The sequence below is a fragment of the Cricetulus griseus genome, chromosome 5 (genome assembly GCF_003668045.3).
Source record: "Cricetulus griseus strain 17A/GY chromosome 5, alternate assembly CriGri-PICRH-1.0, whole genome shotgun sequence".
NCBI lineage: Eukaryota > Metazoa > Chordata > Mammalia > Rodentia > Cricetidae > Cricetulus > Cricetulus griseus.
The window spans coordinates 5,855,723-5,875,435 of record NC_048598.1 but is presented as its reverse complement, the minus strand read 5'-3'; the positions used below and the strand labels follow the sequence as shown (position 1 = coordinate 5,875,435).

General features: G+C 43.8%; 1 long non-coding RNA gene across 1 annotated transcript; it reads left to right on the top strand.

Moving 5' to 3' along the window:
- The first annotated feature begins 14,121 nt into the window (after positions 1-14,121).
- On the top strand, positions 14,122-15,797 carry LOC118238900. The gene is made up of 2 exons (XR_004770310.1): positions 14,122-15,197; positions 15,240-15,797. It is a non-coding gene; the product is annotated as an uncharacterized LOC118238900 (long non-coding RNA).
- The last annotated feature ends 3,916 nt before the right edge of the window (positions 15,798-19,713 follow it).

Here is a 19,713-nt window from a genome sequence, read left to right as displayed (position 1 = left end):
AACAAGTCAAAAAATAACAAATGTGGGCAAGAAAACAGAAGAGTGGGGAATTTGTAGAAGCAGAAATGAGTTCAGCCCTGTAGAGAACAGTGTTGGGTTCCCCAAACCTCTGACAATACAGCCACCACACGACCCAGTTACCCCATGACTGGGTACAGACACAAACCAGAGAGGCTCAGCATTGCAAAGAGCTGCTTGCTTCTTCAGGTTTATCGTCCCCACTTCTGCGAGACAGAGTCAAGTACAACAGCCTGTAGAAAAGGAACGGATAAGAAGAGAATAATTTTACACAAAGGGATGCTGCTTAACTGTGGGTAAGGAAGAAATCCTGTCATTTATGGCAATGTGGGTGGGTGTTAAGTAAAGTAAGTTAGTTTGAGGAACATGGCATTGATACTCGCACTAACCTGTGAAAGCTTCCTCATGCTGGAACCTTCAGTGCCTTCCCTGGCTGTTTTGAAGTGTGCGGTGAGTTGTTGCAACTACAGTTATCATCCTGGGCTACAGAACATCGGAACTGTCCCTGTCATGGGTGTTTTTCCACCTACTTCCCGACCTTTCTCCATTCACATCCTGGGGCTTATCCTAGCCTCTAGGGGTTGTGTACTAATCTTTACAGGTTAGACATAAATGGGTAATGGCAATACACTGTGTACTTGAAAACTGCCAAGAAAATAGATTTTAAATCTTCATAACCCCCACATACCATAAGCACATTAGACAATGCACACATCCATTGCCTGACCTAAGCATCCAGCAAAACATTGTCACCACCTCAATCTATGCAGTGTTTATCTGTCAAACAAAATATCTTTGAAAGATCACGAACCCTCTAGATTTACAGTGGTCCTCAACCTTTCTAATGCTGTGACTTTTGAATACCCCCAACCATAAAATTATTTTCATTGCTGCTTCATACCTGTAATTTTGCTACATTCCGAATTATAATTTAAATATTCAATATATGGTATATCTTTTATGTGATTCCCAAAGGGGTCATGACCCTCAGGTTAAGAACCAGTGCTCTAGAAGATTAAGAAACCTTGCTTTTAGTCATTTTTGTAGATTGAATATAGAGTTCTTTCTTTCAGGCTGCCCCGAGGATTACTCAGGCAGAGGCATTGGTTGGTGAGAGAGAAATTACACATAGCCTGGACTTTGGAGATGAACAAACAATGGGAGGAATTTGGATCTGAGTCGCTCACTGTGACTCAGAGAGATTACTTCTTGTAAGCTTAGAGGAAAAGGGAGCAGGTGCTGGCAACAAACTCCATCTCTCTTCCTCTGGATCGTCAAAGATTTTTTTAAAAAAAAAGAAAAGAAAAAAGAGAGGTTTCTTCTAGTCTCTCACCCCCTTAAATAATCCCAAGCATCCACTCTGGACTTCTTGCTTAATACTAAATAGATCAGACTGTCACAATACATACTATCCCTATGGTGGAAAAAAAAAGTCATCATTACTATTTTGTGGGAGAAAGTGGTATAGAGAAATACATTTAGTATCTTAAATCATGTATTAATAGTCAAAATTTAAAAGTCAACCTGGGACAATGGTTTGCTTAATCATTATCTCCAACAAGATTTCAAATCCCATGAAGACAGACAGAGAGGACCGGTCATCTTTTGGTGAGCAAGCGTGCCCACGCAGCTTGGCAGAACATCATGCGGCAGAGAACGTGTTGGTGGTTACCGCATAACACCCCAAGAGCAGACGCCTCTGCATTCTAAAACACTCCTCCTTTTGAGGGTTACATTTGTTCTGGCAACGGGTACCAAGGTGAGAGAGGATTCAAGAACTGCCCTGATGGGGCTGAGCATCCGTCACAGCAGCTGAAATCACACGTAGCAGTTCAGGAGCACATAGCCATCAGCTTTGGAGGCTGTGAGGTCTCAGTCAATGACTTTTTACTAAAAATTCTACTCTGCACATGAGAGTGAGCCCAGGAAGCTTTATTCACCATTGACAAAGGGATTTGTCTGCCCCAGAAATTGCTCCCTGGCTTCTCCTTACATATCTAACAACCAAACAGAGACAGGAGAATGATTTGGGGGTCTTGCTGGGTGAGAAGTGTACAGCATCCACCCTCATTATGGTTTTATATACATTTACTTACTAGGTGTGATGTGATAGAGAAATAACTATGGAGACTGCATCACCACCCCCCAGGGTGGTGGATCGTGACCCTGTAACTTGGAAACTAGAAACCCAGGCTTGGATGGGAGCTGAGAAAATCTCCTCAGCTGTCAAGATTGATTGGACAGTAAAAACAGATACATGAATTTTTTTTTTAAAAAAAACTCTTTAATCTATTTTATCTCCTTGGGTAAGAGGCATAAATGTCAACTTCTAAGAAGCCTTAGATGTTAGTCTGCAGAGCCTTCTGAATGAGAGGACACAAATTGTAAGAAAATTCTCACCATGAGGACACATTTCATTTCATTTTATTGCCTTCCTTGTCAACATAGATCGAGCTGTTTGAATCCAGGGGCCAAAACTGACCCTTCCTCCCCAACATCTGTCTGTCTGTCTGTCTGGTATTTTACTCAGTGACATAGGAGCAGCTGCCACAGTGACTGTTAAAAACCACAAAGTAAGCTGACGGCTTTACTTCCTCTTTGGTATAAGCAAGTCTAATGTCAAACACCACAGATGAACTAAAGGATCTAAAGATGAATGAAACTCTCTAGAGAAAGGTGACAGCGTGACATCTAAGCCTGCATCTGCACATCTGCACATCTGTATATCTGCACATCTGTACATCTGCACATCTGTATATCTGCACATCTGCACATCTGCACACCTGTATATCTGCACATCTGTACATCTGTATATTTGCACATCTGTACATCTGCACATCTGTATATCTGCACATCTGTATATTTGCACATCTGTACATCTGCACATCTGTATATCTGCACATCTGTACATCTGCACATCTGTATATCTGCACATCTGTATATTTGCACATCTGTACATCTGCACATCTGTATATCTGCACATCTGTACGTCTGTATATTTGCACATCTGTATATCTGCACATCTGTATATCTGTATATTTGCACATCTGTATATCTGCACATCTGTATACCCACCTACCTGTATATAATACCTACACATATCTATCTACCTATCGCCTTTCTAGCTATGTGCCTATCATCTATATATGTTCATATCTACCTATCATTTATTTGTCTACCATCTATCTATCTACCATCTATCTATCTATCTATCTATCATCTCTCTATCATCTATCTATGTATCTATCTATCTATTATCTATCTATCTATCTATCATCTATCTATTTATCTATTTATCTACCTATCATCTTTCTAGCTATCTGTCTCAAAAGAAAACCAAAAGCCTGCATGTGACAGTCTCAACAACCCCAAAAGCCTGCATGTAACACTGTCTCAACAAAGCCAAACTGATTCCCTTTATTACTCTGATAATAGCATTCAAGCCATCTGGTCACCCCATGAGCACCTTTTCTACATTGTCTGCTAATAAATGACTCTGTGGGACCTTGATTAACTGGAGTGGGGGGAGCTGTTTTAGGATACATAGACTTTCTGAACATCCCCTATTTCATTTCAAAATTACACTAACAAAGTTCACCAGCTTAATAGATTCTGCAGGGCATGATGCATGAATATGAGCACTAAAGGTAATTAACTTGTTCTAGCCTCTGTCAGCCACAGGATGACGGATTTCACATTGAAGATTCCTCCAAGACCCTTTCCTGGCACCTGGAGGAGGAATCAATGCAGCGATATCACGGATGACTGGCTTTGCCTCTGAACACAACTTGTAAGTCATGTTTTTTTGTTTGTTTGTTTTTAAACATGCATATGCTTTTTTATCTGTACCACGCCCTGTTCTTAGTATTGACTCATTTGAGATTCAGAGCAGTGTTCTGGGAGTGACACTGAGACTATGCTCATCTCATAGAAATAAACTGGTCACTCAGCAGTGAGTGGCACAGCTGGGCCATAAGCTCAGAGCACCACTCCCTGCTCCCTCCTAACATGGAGCTGCTCAGAGTGGAGAATGTGATTATATTTAAATGTCCATATTATTTTCTTTTCTCTTCCTAAATCTCTGGTCACCTGTAAACAAGGTTTCAATAGGGAAAACAGGAAAATAAAAGTGACTTTGTACAATGTAAGCAGAAAGAGAACGTGCTAAATGGAGATGCTGACCCAGGCAGAAGATGGCCTTCCAGTGAGTGAACTTGGAAGTTCAGGATGAAGAGGCCAGCCAGCCAGTGAGCCCCCAAATCCATAGAGTAGTTACTGCCTACACTGCTGTGTGACTGGACACAGAATGACAAAGCTTTCATTGCAGTTCCACTGTTTCCATGGAGACCAGATGCTGATGCTGTTGTTACTGTTCTTGCTTTATCTGATTTCATCCGATCTAAGTCTGGACCCGTGCATCTGACTGGCCATCCAGGTCACATGCCCACCCTACCCGCCTCCTGTCCTCACAGGAGACTGGAGAGCAGACTAAGTCTGGACCTGTGCATCTGACTGGCCACCCCGGGTCACATGCCCACCCTACCCGCCTCCTGTCCTTACAGGAGACTGGAGAGCAGATAGTTTGCTTTTCAAGGCTACAGAAGGAAACCCAGGAGAAATGAATTTTGAAGTGATGTGGGACAGACTTATTTAACACATCTGTATCTGACTTAGACACTAAATATTATCCTACTTGTATAAAGTGGGATGTAACTGGTCATCTTTTTTCTTCCTTTTCTTTGGTTACTCTGGCAACATTATTGTCTTCTTACTTTACTGATTTAGGAAAAATACAGTTTCTTTCTATGGGAATTTCTCAAAGCACAGGAAACGGTTCTATATTTAAAAGAAACAAAAAGGACAAATGTTTACTGTACTCCCCTCCAACAGTCTCCACATTATCAACGACAACTCCTTTGTCCGAATAAAGGACTGATAGTATGTAAAAAAAAGTCCAGTTATTAACCATTTCCCACTCAGTATTTGGTCAAGGTCCTCTGCTCCATGGCAGGGTGGCGCCCACGCATGGAGTGGGGGACTGAGGAACGAGGCAAATACCCTATGTATCGCAGCAGTGTGCTGGAAGCCTGCTTTTACTAACGTTGGCTCTAATTCTTATTTCCAGGAAAACCTCTTTCCTAAAAATAAGTGGAGGTCTCGTTCCTGATCTTAAGGAAGGAAGTTCATTCTTGCTGCCAATCCGAGCTGTAGGGACATAAAGGATTGTGGAGACTCAATACCTGTAAACAAAGAAATTCATTATTGAAGTCTATGCCCTGCTTTGCTTCCTACTGGTGTGATAAAAGCACGATAAAAAGCAACTTGGGGAACACAGGGTTTGTTGCAGTTGACAGCTAACTCCATCATGAAATGAAGTCAGCAGGGGACTGAGGCAGGAACCTGGGGGCAGGAACCTGGAGGCAGGAACCTGGGGGCAGGAACCTGGGGGCAGGAACTGAAGCAAGGCCGTGGAGGGAGGGGCTTGCTGGCTTGTTCCTCATAGCTTGCTTAATCTGTCTTCTTATACAATCCTGGACCTCCCACAGAGGGCTCGAATCTCACACATCAATCATTTCCCAAGAAAATGTCCAAAGAGATTCCCACAGGCCAGTCTGATAGAGGCCAAACCTTACCTGAAGTTCCTTCTTTTCAGACAAGCCTAGCTTGTGTCAAGCTGGCAAAAACTAACCACAAGTTCCTATCTGTTCTGTGGACTATGCTGTCACTTTACCTTCTGACTAAGAATACTGAGGGAACTTCTTTTGGCTGCTTGGAACAAAGTTTACCTTGCATGGTTCTTCAGATGTGAGTGTTGGTGACAAGTTTATCTGAGTCAGGGAGAATAAAGCAAATGTCAAACTTTTCATCTGGCTTATAAGATTCCCATACACCTTGCTTCACCTGTCACACACCATTTTAAATACTTAACAGTGACACCGTGAAGAGATTATTTTTAGAGATGTGGATGAGTGTTCTCCCTGCATGTTTATATGTACCATGTGCATGCAATCTCTACGGAAAACAGAAGAGGGCATCGGAGCCCCTGCATCTGGAGTTAGAGGTGGTTGTGGTCCCCCTGGCTGGTGCTCAGACCCAAAGGCAGCAAGTGCTCACAACCACGCAGCCAATCTCTCCAGCCACATTGTTGTTAATAAAGCATCACCACACTCACTTAGTGCTCTAGTGCTGAACTGGCATGATACAGAACCTTACCAGTACTGATTCGGTCCATAATCCTTGCTGAAAGAATTCTAAACACTGCTGCCATATCTAATAAACAGTTCAAGTGCAAATCAAAAGGACGATAGCAGAAAAAAAAAGACCATAAGAGTTGATATATATATATTTCATACATGCATACACTGTATTCTAAGACTTCCACACTTGGTTTATGTAGCTGGATATAGAGCCCAGGACTTCTGCATTCTGGGCAAGCCCTTTACTGATCCAGCTATGACCCCAACCCTCAAAGTTAGTTAAAAAAAACAAAAGGAATTCTGGGTAAGGTTGTACACACCCATAATCCTAGCACTTGGAATGTAGAGACAAATGATAGTAGTCTAAGGCCATGCTTGACTACCTATTTGAGACCAGCCTGGTCTACACAAGACCCTGTCTCAAAAGAAACACACACACAAACCCAACCCACCTATTACATAGATGATCTGTAGGTTTTTTCAATTTAAAGGTGCTGTACTTTCAATGTCTTTCCATAAAATAGTCACATGGCTTACTTTTTTCATATGCTACATAGTAGGATATTTTGGTATTTTATAGCATTGTCTCTCCTTCTCCCCCTTTCCTTCCTTCCTTTATTGGGATAGTTTTACTATAGAAACCAGGCTGGCCTCTGAGGGTTCTGGGCGCACACCACCAGGTCAGTAGCACTTGGCATTCAGGGCTGATGATATAGCTCAGTGCTAGAAACATGCACAGCCCACTCAAGACCCTGGGTTCTGCCTCACCCACCACAGGCTTTTAAAAACTCACTCTTAGTGGATGTTTAAACAGCTTTAAAATATACTTTGTATGCCCCAAGTAATTTAACCATTCCATTATCGATGGACAGCTAAGATGACTTCCCTGTTTCTGTCAATACAAACGATTACCATAGCAGACATCTTTGTGTGCATGGTTTAGAATATTTAAGCAGCTTGAGAGGTTTGTGTTAACGTTCTAATAGAGTCAGAATATATCTTGAATATTTTCTGCTCGTTTGTCCCTCGGATGTTTTGGTTCCATTATAAATCTTATTGATGTCCATGTATCTGTCTACAGCAGTGAGGCATACATAATTTTCCCGTCTTTCATCACTGAGCACAAGATAAGATTTAGAATCAATCATGGGGTGCATAGTTTTAGGCTTACTGCCCTGAGATGGACATTTGCATACAAGACTCCTCCTCTCCTCCAACCTGGAGGACTGGGGAAAACACCAGGCAATGGAAAGCGCGCCCCGCCCGGGAGCTTTTCCATGAGGAGGGTGCGGTCCCTCCATGTGAGCCAGGGGCTTGTTCTCCCTGAGCTAAGGAAGGCTCCCTCGCTTCCCTCTCTGCTTCCAGCCCGCCTTTACCCCTTTGTCCTTTACACACCTGTGATGTCAGGCTACTTAAGCTGTACCGTCATGTGCTCCCACAAGACCACACTCACGAACGCAGCCTCCTCTTTGGGATGTAAGACACTGACTTATGAACCAGTCAATGCTGCCTTAATGGTTTCTTCCCAGAACCTTTGTTCTGTTCCTCTCACCATCCAATGGATCTGGAGGATGGAACTCATTCTACATCCCTCTTCGGCTCCTTGCCACCTCTCAGTCTTGGACTTGTTTTTCTTCCTGATTTGTTTTCTGTGTTCCATTGTTTGATATTTCAAAGGAAGAAACTCACTTCTTTTTCCAGGGAAACACCTTATTTTTATTTCTCCTGTCCCCACAGCCACACAAAATTAGATTATCTCAGTCTGACCAACATGATACTGTTCTGTATAATCCCAACAACAGATTTATAAGGTAGAAACAATCACTGTTAGCATTTTTTTTTTTGTAAAAAGAATTTAAGGCACAGAGATGTTAAGTGACTTATCTCCAATCACACAGTAAATGAGTTCTAAATCTGGAATTTTGGTTTAGACAATCTGCCTGAAATAATACAAGTGATTAGCACTCTTGTCGGATTTGTTGGATGTGTGGGAAACGCTACTGCTCATCAAGCCAGAATCTGTCTTCCATCTTTGTCAGACTTGATGTCTTGTTAGATCTCTTTCAGTCAAACATAACAGAAGAAAATCGAATCAAACTAGATAAGAACAAGAAATTAAAGGGCTCACCATCCTGATGACTGGCCTAGGACAGGACAGGTGTCAATCACAGCTTAATTTCAGGTACAAAAAATTCCATCAGAAACCCTGACTTACTCAAAAGCCATCTGAGATGCACAGACTGTCTTCTCAGACTGTGCACAATGGTCCAAAGACTACCGTGGCTCAAACCTGGTTGCAAAAAGAGGGCAGAGTTTAAGAGAGCTCTTACCGAAGTTTTCTTGGTCACATTGTTGCTATCAACCTTTGGCCGGATGATAGGAGATCAGTTCCAAGGGAACTGTTGTCATTGAAGAAGAGCAATGGTGGCTGTGTTGCAGCTCTTAGCAGTGTTTCATCTGTAACTGGTGTGATGCTTACACGCTCCTGCTTCCCATGGACCCCACTCTCATTCCACAGCAATGTAAGACTCTGACAAAGGACTCTTGGTTTTTCGTGCTCCCCGACCCACATTTCTGCTAGCTTGGTTGTTTACACAGGTGATTGTGCTGGCTATTTTTATGCCAACTTGACACAAGCTAGGGTCATTAGAGAGAAGGAACCTCAGTTGAGAAAATGCCTCCATCAGATTGAACTGTAGTCATACCTGTAGAGCATTTTCTTAATTAGTAATTGATGGGGGAGGACCTAGCCCATGGTGTGTGCTGTCCCAGGGTTCTGTAAGAAAGCAGGCTGAGCAAGCCATGAGGAGCAAGCCAGTAAGCAGCACTCCCCATGGCCTCTGCATCAGCTCCTGCCTCCAGGTTCCTGTCCTACTTGAATTCCTGCCATTTATTTGCTTTTGATGACGAACTATCTTATGGAACTGTGTGTGAAATAAACCCTCTCAGCCCCAAGTTGCCTTTGGCCATGGTATTTATGCTCCACGGTAACTGACCAAGCTCATAGTCACATGGCTCATTATTCCTTGATTTCCTCTCTGAAATGGCAGTAAAGAATTGCCTCATGGTGATGGACTTAGTGAGAGCCTACACACGAGTCCTGTCTCTAAGGAGAGATGTGGTGATCAATACTGACCCTCGGCTTGACAGGATCTCAACTCACACAGGAGACAACCTTTGGCAGGAAGACCTGCCCTAAATGTGGTGGCACCACTCACGGGCTGTGGTCCTGGAAAGAATAGAGAGAAAGGTAGCTGAGCTCCATTCTTCATTCCTGCCACTGTGCCGTCCCACCTTACACATCCTCAAAGTTGGAAGAGTGATGAGCCCTGCCCTGAAGTTGCTGTTTTGGGCATTTTGTCACAGCACTGAGAAAGGCAAAGTAATACCACTAGGCTTCAACAGATCCATGTCAAGGAGCCCATGAGTTTATGGGTTCTACACCTGAGCATCACCATGGTGAGTTTACAGAGATTCTGCATCCATCCTGATGTTACAGTCTAAAGAAGAAAAAGTGGGGACACCGATCAAAGATTGCCAACAACATGGGCCCGAGATTCTTCTGCCCTGGGAACAGTATGTAACACAGCTTCCTCTAGTGAGGCATTGTAATAATACAGCTTCCTCCAGTGAGATACTGTTACTCATCTCGGGCTAGGCAGCAAAGAACTAAGGAGAAAAAGTCTACGGGACTAAACCCAGATTGGGTTTTGCCTTGCTACAGGAAAGGGAAATAAAAAGTCCAAATGCACTCATCTTGTGGGGTGCCAGGATTAACCCTGCAAGCTCAGGCAATTGTGTGTCACAACAAAATGAGCAGGCATCTCAGAAGTGAGCAGACAAGTACCCTCTTCTCCAGAAGGCTCCAGCTGGCTCTTTGTTCTGCTGTAAAAAGCATCCAGGGAAAGAATTCTTCTGTTGTCTTCGTCTTGGTGATGTGTTCCAAGTTCTTCAAAATTTTACAACCAGGAAAGTTCTGTTTAGACACACATCGTTCTTCTTTTCTTTTTCTTTCTTTTTTTTAAAAAGCAATTTCATATACATTATTTCTAACATAATAATGTATTATATAAAGAATTCTCTCATTATTATGAGAGATAAAGAAAGCTGAAGATTTTAGTCAAAGTACACACTGGAAGTGTATAATAACTCCAGCTACTTTTAGATTTCATGAGACTGCTGCAATCTCTCACTCTCATAACTCCCTTTTTGCATTTTGGAAAAAATCATTCTGATACTTTTCTCAGCCCTCTGCCTCCTTTTGGCAAAAATATCCAGAGGACTTTGCTTAGGCATTCACAATTTTTATTTATTTTATGTGTATGGGTGTTTTTGTCTGTACACATGTCTATGAACCACATGTGTGCAGGCAGACAAAGACTAGAAGAGGGTGTCAGATACCCTGGAACTGGAGTGTCAGACAATTATGAGCAATCATGGGGGTGCTGGGAATAGAACCCAGGTCTTCTGGAAAAGCAACCAGTGCTCTTAACTACTGAGCTATCTCTCCAGGTCCTGCTTGGGCTTTTAGCAAGCATTTTAACTCATTATTTTAAGTCTTTTTTTTTCTATTTATTTGTTGTGTGTATAGGCATGCGTGCGTGTGACAGGCCATGCATATGCCTGGCACATGTTTGGAGGTCAGATGACAACCTGAGAACTCAGTTCTCTTCTTCTACTATGGAGGTCCCAGGGGTGGAACTCAGGTTGTCAAGGAGGCTAGGCAGTAGGTGTTCTAACCCCCTGAACCATCTCACCAGCCCCCTTTATTTTAATTTAATACAGTTGCCCACTGTAATAGGTATGTGACGATAAATCTTTCTGCCAAAAGCCACCTGAGCCCCATTGCCATGTGTGAGCTCTACACCAGTCACCCGCCCAAGTTAGGCCCAAATGAATACACAGAAACTTGTATTAGGTTCAAAGCTGCTTGGCCAATGACTAGGATTCTCATCTGTTAGCTCAGTCTTAACTATCATAAACTTATATATTTTATAAGACTTATCTTATCGGATGCCTTACTGGCGTCCCTCCTTGCCGGTGGATCACATTGTGCCGCTGGAGCAGGAGCGGACGGGAAAAGAGACATACTTCCTGTTTCCTCGCTTAGATATGAGTCTCCTTGCCATGTCACTTCCTGCCTGGATCATCATTTCTCTACTACATTTCCCAGAATCCTCTTTGACTCCTAGTCCTTGCTTGCCATTGGCCTAACAGTATTTTATTCAACAATCAATAAGATAAACATACATAGTACATTCCCCATCATAGGTATGCAAATTCATCTTGGATTTTTTTCTTATGTTTCAATGTGAACATATTCACCAATGAAGTATTATGGTCAGGGAAAGACTGAAATTTATGAATGATGACATAAAATAATATCTACTGAAATACCCTTATCTTTTTCACTGCTCAAAAACTACGTCCTCTGCTCCAAATACATCGGTAACATTTTGATGGTTTTAAAAATGATTTTGCATCTTCATTTTTCTATAAATTTTCTGAAAAATCCTAAAATATGCTTCAAAGCTATATGAACCCTAGGCACACGAAGCTCAACTGTGTACATCTCTGAAAAGCTGGACTATGCGTAAAGAACAGAAAATGAGAGAAGCCAGTCATTTCAGAAAGAAAGTGAAATTAGGCAAGTTTACATAGGGGACCCAGGCTCTGTTCCCAGCCCCTACATGACCTTCTCACAAATGCCCACAACTCCATTGCCAGGGGATCTGGTCTGCATGGGTTTCTGTTTTCCACCGATGCACAATAACTCATACAAGCAAGTGCACATAACATAAATAGAACAAATAATAAACAAATATTTTAAAAATTAACCAAGGCAATTAGTATAGAACCTTTAATGGTAAATGCTGCTCCACATTTTCCAAGATCTATAAACGTCAAATACAGAATCATAGGCTTTTTCGTTAAAAGTTATTTTAGAGAACCAGTTGCTCACCGTTAGCTCCCTGCTCATTTTCTCTAACTCCAATATCGAATACATTATACTTTCTCTAACGTAGTTTGCAAGCTAATGTGGCACTAATCTTTCTTTAGTTTTTTATGTTAGTGGAGAGTAATAAATACACTGAAGGACATGAGAGCACGAACAATCTACAGCCCACTGTTGACAGCTATAGCGATTTATTTCTTATTGTTAAACATTACTATGGAAATCTGTCAGCCAGCTTGAAGGTCAACTCTAAAAGTGTTAATAAATATGAAACCCAGAGCTCATGCTGGAGAACAGTGGTGAATTATCAAAAAGACATCCATTTCCTCAGCTGAGATAATGAGGCACTTACAGAGGCCTAGCCGTCATCTCACCTGGTTTTCCTTTCTGTCTTCAAGTTCAAGGATGAGACTTGTTCTCGCTGTGGGAATAATAAAGCTTTGTAATGACTTTAGCCTTTGGACTATACAATAGGATTAAAAAGATATGAAGCATGCTTGGTTGAACAGTGTGCACGGAGTCTGCGCCTTTAACAGAGGCCTTTCGCATGAGGGCCCAAGTGTTTGGTTAAGTGAGAAGACCAAGGAAGGGAAGAACCATCCAGAAAAACAGGAGACCAGAGCTTGTCCCAAGGCACAAACTGAAGTTCAACAGAGCTGATGGGTAGGGGAAATTCTTCCCCTTCTTACAGAGCCATATCCAGGGCCCAGGCCTTCCTTCTGTCTCGATTTTCGTTCTGGCTAGTTTCAATTCCAACTTCAAAGGCTTCCTCATGTCCTGCCTGACTCCCATCACTCCCTCGTTCTCGGCCTTTGTGGAAGACCAGGATCGTGACCAGGCACACATGGATAACATGCAGCTATGTTAAAAACACTCATCACACACAACACAAGCCAGACCTAACAGGGTGGTTCAGTGTGGTTTCAGTTTCAGAGTTTTGTAAGACCTTTCACATAAAAAAAAAAAAAGTGCAGATTAAGAGTATTGCTTTTTAGGCTTTGTCTCCCAGACATTGTGTTCTGAAGCATATCATCATCACAGATCCATCTTTCTTTTAAGAAAAGAAAATTTAAGATTTATTCGTTTTTATTTTATAAAGTGTGACTGTTTGGCCTCCATGTATGCATGTGTGCACTGTCTGCAGAGGCCACAAGAGGGCATAAGATTCCCCTGGAACCAGGGATACAGCCGATTGTGAGCCACCAAATAGGTGCTGGTGAAAGACCCGCTCGAAATGCCCCTGAGCCCCCTGCCCCGAAGCTGCCGGGGCCTCCCAAGCCTTCACCCTGGCAGGGCTCGCGCCCCCGGCCCGCCCCGCCTGGCACCGAGCCTCGGGGCTGGGGCCGAGCAACGAGCACCAGATGGGCAGGCCCGAGAACGAGCACCAGGTAGGCTGGGGCCGAGCAACGAGCACCAGGTGGGCCGGCACGAGAATGAGCACCAGGTGGGCCAGCCCGAGAACGAGCACCGGGTGGGCCGGCACGAGAACGAACACCAAGGGAGCCGGCCTGGAGCTCTGCCCCTGAGCCCCCGCCCCGCCCGAAGAGAAACACTCCGTCCCAAGGTCTCCGCCCCCAAGGTCAGCCATCAGGAAGGGGGGGGGGATTTGAGTCTGCTGTACCAGACACCAGACCTTGAGAATATGCTGATCTGGAATGGCTCTGTGTCTCATTTGAACCATCCAATGGAAATAATTCTGTATTTCGCCTCATTTGAAAGACTCTGTGTTTCACCTCATTTGAATAACTCTGTACTTTGCCTCATTTGAATAACCCTGTATAGCGCCTCATATACATTGACCAATGGGAATAGCTCTGTATAATGCCTCATTAGAATTATCCAATAGAATCCCTGCTCCTAGCTTGCGCCTTTTTCCTATATAAGGACCCCTTTTCCCTTGGCTCGAGGCGCTTAGCCACACAGAAGCTAAGTCGCCCCAGGTACCTGCGTCTCCAATAAAGCCTCTTGTTTTTTACATCCAGTTCGTGGCCTCGCTGATTCCTGGGTGTGTGGGTCTCCCTCTACGAAAGTATCCCTTCGGGGTCTTTCATTTGGGGGCTCGTCCGGGATTAGAGACCCCCCACTCAGGGACCACCGACCCACGTCTGGGAGGTAAGTGTTGTGCGGATCCGCTGTTTTGTCTTGTCTGGTCTGAGTCTGTCTTGTGAATTGCGCTTGCGTTTGTAGTATACAGCTGTGTACATTTGTAGGCGGATCCGAGGAGGGACTGACGGGTCCGAACTCCCGACCGCGGCTCCAGGAGACGTCCTGGTAGCGTTTAAAGCCCTCTGTATGAGGGATTTGTATTTTGAACTTGGGAAGCCCTCGGGATGAGGGATTTGTATTTTGAACTTGGGAAGCCCTCGGGGTGAGGGATTTGTATTTTGAACTTAGATCTATGACTGGACATCTTCCCAGTCTCTTTGGAGAAGGCCCTCGGCTTGAGGGATTTGCAATCTTTACTGGGGGCGAAGAAGGAGGGCCCCCTTCTTCGACCCCACCCCCTTCTCAATTCTTTCGACTCTCTGTCGAAACCGCGCTGCGAAAACCTGTTCTGTGTTCTGTGTTGTTTGGCCTTTGTTTTGTAATTGATGTGCATAAACGCAAATGAATTACTCTTTGTTCCTCAGCTCGAGCGTATAAACTTATCTGGCCTGATCCGGACATCTAAACGGCCTTAAAGTTATTAAGAACTGTAAAAAGGACTTTAATGAAATTTTGATGTTAACTGAGAAATGAGAAAAAAAATTGTAGGAGACATAAATAATAAAAAGGGAAGGAAAAAAAAAAGAGAACTTGTCTAAAAATGTCTAAGAGAGTCAGAGAAATGAACTAGGAGGTTATAGAGGATTAAAGCAAGTCATAGCAGAAAAGATTGTTATAAAAGGTTATAGAGAATTAAAGCAAGCGGTAAAAGTTACAGAGGGTTAAAGCAAGTTGTTGGAGGTCACAGAAAGTTACAGAGGGTTAAAGCAAGTTGTTGGAGGTCACAGAAAGTTACAGAGGGTTAAAGCAAGTTGCAGAAGGTCAGAGGAAAGTTGTAAAAGGTCAGAAAAAAGTTATAGAAGGTCAGAGGAAAGTTGTCAAAGGTCAGAGAAAAGGTTGTTACAAGTCACAGAAAAACCCTGCCTAAGAAAGAAGTTAAGCTACTGTTTAAGGAATCCTGGCACTTAGATGTGCCTGCCCTGGCCTTGCATCACCTGTACCTCTCTAGAGCAGGTGCTAATTATTTACAGAAATAAGACCTTACCTAGCCACCTGTAGATACTTAATGTATGCTTAAGGCAAGTAATTAAAACAGACAAACAGACCTCTAATGCTTCAGAGATCTTCAGAATATGGCATTTAAATTGTTATCTTTAAAGTTTTTAATGTCAGACAGACTGCCAGATCCTGACAATGACCCAAAATCTCCAAAAGATTACGAGGCACCTCAGTTCCCGCACCTGGACCAGTGAGCGAGATGCTCAGATATAAAACCTGCCGCCTGCCAGAACCTGGCCGAGACCGTGGACAAAACTGCTGGACGCTGGAAAATTGATTGTACCCCTTTGCCTAGACAAAACAAGGTCAGTCTTTTCCATGTCCCTCTTCCACAGAGAGAAAATAAAACCTCTCACAGTATAGGCCTGGCGAAGATTGTTGTTCTTTGAGACAGCTGCCTCCAACGGTAATGGAGAAACTTGGGTTTGGCTAACTGTATATGGACCTGCTTCTAACTGGCTTCTGTCACTTTTTAGTAGATTCGGATAAAATATACCCTTCTCAGATCTCTGAAATATTACTGGTTGTCAGCTTGACAGCATCAGACAGTCAGATCCACTATAGACTAGTCAGTATGTTAGCTGATAAAATAATGACTATCTACTGTTCAGGCACAAGCTCAAGGTTTTTAAGTTTATTTTGGTTGTCATCTAAGTACAAACTTAAAGGGCTTTTCATCAGGCCAAAGGCACCTCTGTCCAATCCATACCTGGCTCTCTGGACAGAAGAGAAATGTACATGCTTATAGCCCAAATCTATAGTTCTTGCTAGGACTCAAAGTTATAAATATGTTCTTGCTGTTTGAACAGATATCCAGATATCTGCTTTTTCTGCACTGTGGGCTTCAATAAATAAGTTTTAACCTCTGTTCCCAGTTTAAATATGTCTTAAACAGGTTTCTGCTTCTGACAGACATCTGAATATCAGTTGCGGACTACAGGCTGTTCTAAATAGACTGCGAGCCCTGGACTTGCTATGGATATGAACCAGTCTGCTGATGTGGACACCCCCTATCTCTGCAACAGTGTCTGCTAACCAGAAGCCCCTGATGGATTCCCCATTGCCCAAATTCCTTTTTGCTTTTGACTAGCATTTCAACCTTCTGGGGTCCCTAACTTCGTCCCAAAGTCAGCAGGAAGCAGTTTGGAAAGAAATTTCGCCGTCCATTTTCCCTGGTTAGAATGCTAAGTCAAAAGGAACTCCCTTGCATGGGGATGCGAAACGACAGGGCATGCTCACTGGAAGCCTTCATCCTCATGGGACAAGATTCAGGTAACCAGAGGATGGCAAAAGGGCTCCACCGGTACCACCTCTATGCCTCTCCTTATTTCCTTTACAGCGTGTTAGGGAAATCAACCCGATATAAGAGGGAGCCAATATCCTTTACCGTGGCCCTATTATTAGGAGGGATAACAGTGGGGGGCATAGCAGCCGGCATAGGGAATTAATCATTTTAAGCTTCTACAACAAGCCATGCACACAGATATCCAGGTCCTAAAAGAGTCAGTCAATGCACTCGAGAAATCCTTAACATCATTCTCTGAGGTAGTCCTATACAGACCATACAGGGATAGAGGCAGCATGGCCAAGCTTAGAGAAAGACCTAACCAGAGACCTCTGAATGGAAGATTCCATTCAGTTACAAGAGAAATGGGGGAATGAAAGACCCGCTCGAAATGCCCCTGAGCCCCCTGCCCCGAAGCTGCCGGGGCCTCCCAAGCCTTCACCCTGGCAGGGCTCGCGCCCCCGGCCCGCCCCGCCTGGCACCGAGCCTCGGGGCTGGGGCCGAGCAACGAGCACCAGATGGGCAGGCCCGAGAACGAGCACCAGGTAGGCTGGGGCCGAGCAACGAGCACCAGGTGGGCCGGCACGAGAATGAGCACCAGGTGGGCCAGCCCGAGAACGAGCACCGGGTGGGCCGGCACGAGAACGAACACCAAGGGAGCCGGCCTGGAGCTCTGCCCCTGAGCCCCCGCCCCGCCCGAAGAGAAACACTCCGTCCCAAGGTCTCCGCCCCCAAGGTCAGCCATCAGGAAGGGGGGGGGATTGAGTCTGCTGTACCAGACACCAGACCTTGAGAATATGCTGATCTGGAATGGCTCTGTGTCTCATTTGAACCATCCAATGGAAATAATTCTGTATTTCGCCTCATTTGAAAGACTCTGTGTTTCACCTCATTTGAATAACTCTGTACTTTGCCTCATTTGAATAACCCTGTATAGCGCCTCATATACATTGACCAATGGGAATAGCTCTGTATAATGCCTCATTAGAATTATCCAATAGAATCCCTGCTCCTAGCTTGCGCCTTTTTCCTATATAAGGACCCCTTTTCCCTTGGCTCGAGGCGCTTAGCCACACAGAAGCTAAGTCGCCCCAGGTACCTGCGTCTCCAATAAAGCCTCTTGTTTTTTACATCCAGTTCGTGGCCTCGCTGATTCCTGGGTGTATGGGTCTCCCTCTACGAAAGTATCCCTTCGGGGTCTTTCACTGGGAACCCCAACTGGATTCCTGCCAGAGCAGCCAGTGCTCTTACTCACGGAGCCATCTCTCCAAGGTCCATTTGTAAATACAGGTGTCTTGCCCATTATACAACTATAACTAATGATTTTTTAATGTGAACATGAAATGTTTTATGCAACCGCACCTTAGGAAAGTGCTTCTAAGTGCCAGCCACTAGTTACTCGGTCAATACACACACACACACACACACACACACACACACACACACACACACACTGGTATATGTATATACATATGTAATGTGATTGGGCACAGGAGACTATGGACTACAAATGGTTACAGCCTATTTCATCTTCTTCTGCCATGGAAATGTGTTACAGGATTCCTGCCCAGTTCCACAGCTGCCTTGCCCCAAATGAACACTCAGAGACTTATATTATAAAATTGTTGGCCAGTGGCTAGGGTTTCTTATTGGCTAGCTCTGTCTTAATTATTAACCCACTACTATTAATCTATGTATTTCCATGTGGTCTTGGCTTGCTGGAGAACACCTGACCCGACCTCTCCTCCCAGCCTCACATCAAGACTCTTCTCTGCCTACACTTCCCAGAATTCTCCTCCTCTGGTAGCCCCACCTATCCTTCCTGCCTTGCCGCTAGCCACACAGTGTTTTCATCAACCAATAAGAGAAACATATATATATATATATATATATATATATAATATATATATATATATTAGGACTTCCCCCATTAGAAATGCCCAACATGTGGATTGCTGTGGGGGCTGTTCTGGTGGCTTGGCCTTTCGAGAAAAACAGGAGTAAGGGGGGCTTTCTACATTAGAGTAAGATTCTCAGTTGTGAAGAGCTCATAGGCTGCCTTTTGGCTCCTACTAGTTCATACAGTCTATGCTTCAATGTCATTGTAGGAAGTGAGGCTTCAGGGACAACTGTTCTGTGAAGTGTAAACTCAGGGTGACATGAAAGAGATTTTTGAGATCAGATGTTAGGGTTGAAAAGTTCATGGAGGCCCTCAAGTCCTGCTTGCTGAACAGCTAGTTCCCTCAGGCCTTCCAGCTGAGGCTCACAGCTCATCTCACAGTTCCTTCCAAGATCTTACGGAAAGTGCGGGCCCTTGCTGCCAATACGTGCACACATGAGACATTTACATTCTAACAGTGCATTTGAACCCACGCTGTTGTCATTGACCCATCACTCATTCAGCAAAAGTTTACTGAGTATCTTCTTTTTGTGTATTAGGTAGTGGCTAGGTGTCTGGATGACACTGAACCCTTAGCTTCATAGGATTTATATTCTACTCTTATTGTTAGCTTTCCCACTGATACAAATTTAATGTTTTGAAAATAATTAATTGTTTAAACACGCCACTCTTGCCAACAGTGAACCATAAAAATAAGAGTGATGTCCTCATTCTGTACAGGCCCCTGAATGAAGCCAAAGAACCATCTGCTCAGTCTCATATGCCTTGTCACACTTGTTAGTCATCATCCTGTGGGAGTCAAGCATGCCAGGCCTGTTGTGGCAACCACATATATATATGTGTCTACATATATATATATATATATATATATATATATATATATATATATATAGTAGATATAGGGGGACTGGAGAGACAGTTCAGCTGCTAACGTGTTTGCTTTAGAAGCACAAGGACCCAAGTTCAAAACTAGAACCCACGTTTTAAAAAAAAATGTCAGTTATGGTGGTGTGTGCTTGCAATCCCAGCCCTGAGAAAGTGGTAGATCCCCAGGAGCTGGCCAGTCAGACTGGTTGAATCAGTGAGACCTTGA